Source organism: Trichechus manatus, unplaced genomic scaffold (genome assembly GCF_000243295.1).
Source record: "Trichechus manatus latirostris isolate Lorelei unplaced genomic scaffold, TriManLat1.0 scaffold00344, whole genome shotgun sequence".
In the NCBI taxonomy this organism is placed as follows: domain Eukaryota; kingdom Metazoa; phylum Chordata; class Mammalia; order Sirenia; family Trichechidae; genus Trichechus; species Trichechus manatus.
Window position 1 is genome coordinate 475,200 of NW_004444280.1, and position 586 is coordinate 475,785.

At 38.4% G+C, this 586-nt stretch overlaps 1 protein-coding gene across 1 annotated transcript in view; it reads left to right on the forward strand.

The window, feature by feature from the left end:
• The window catches only part of SPART (spartin), a 23,324-nt gene that overhangs the window by 13,967 nt on the left and 8,771 nt on the right, over positions 1–586 (forward strand). The gene's annotated exons all lie outside the window — the stretch shown is intronic.

Genomic DNA, 586 nt, shown 5'->3' on the forward strand with positions numbered 1-586 from the left:
TTGTCCTTTGAGAATCACAGCTCTAAAGTTTGGTATCTTAAGATGGTCAGACAACTCCTTAATGGAGTGTACCATTAAATTTAGTAAGATTGGCATAGTTTTTTTGGGTACTTAATATTCTTCTGAAGCAGATTTTTGTTTGTGTACTTCTATAGACTTAAATACTTACTACTGTTTCAGTAAGATGTTTACTGATGTTGTGAAACAGTGTAAGCACTCTTAGCTAGGAAACACTAAAGGTGGACTTTACCAGGCTTGCATTGTAGCAATCAGAAAAGAAAAGTGGATGGTTTTCTTTTGAGCAAAATTGCCAAGAAGAACATATGTATCTAAGGGGCAGGGTTCCAGACAAGCTCCGCAAGCACATCCTTACACCAGGTGATGGCCTTCGCTTAAAAAATAGCCAGCCTTGTTTCTCATCCTCAAGTAGAGAGAGCGACATGTTTTACTGAAACATGTTCACGTGCTCATGTAAGAAATTTGCTAAATAATAAGGGCGGTAGAGTTGAGAGAAGAGCACGTTTCTAAATAATAAGGGCGGTAGAGTTGAGAGAAGAGCACGTTTCTAAATAATAAGGGCGGTAGA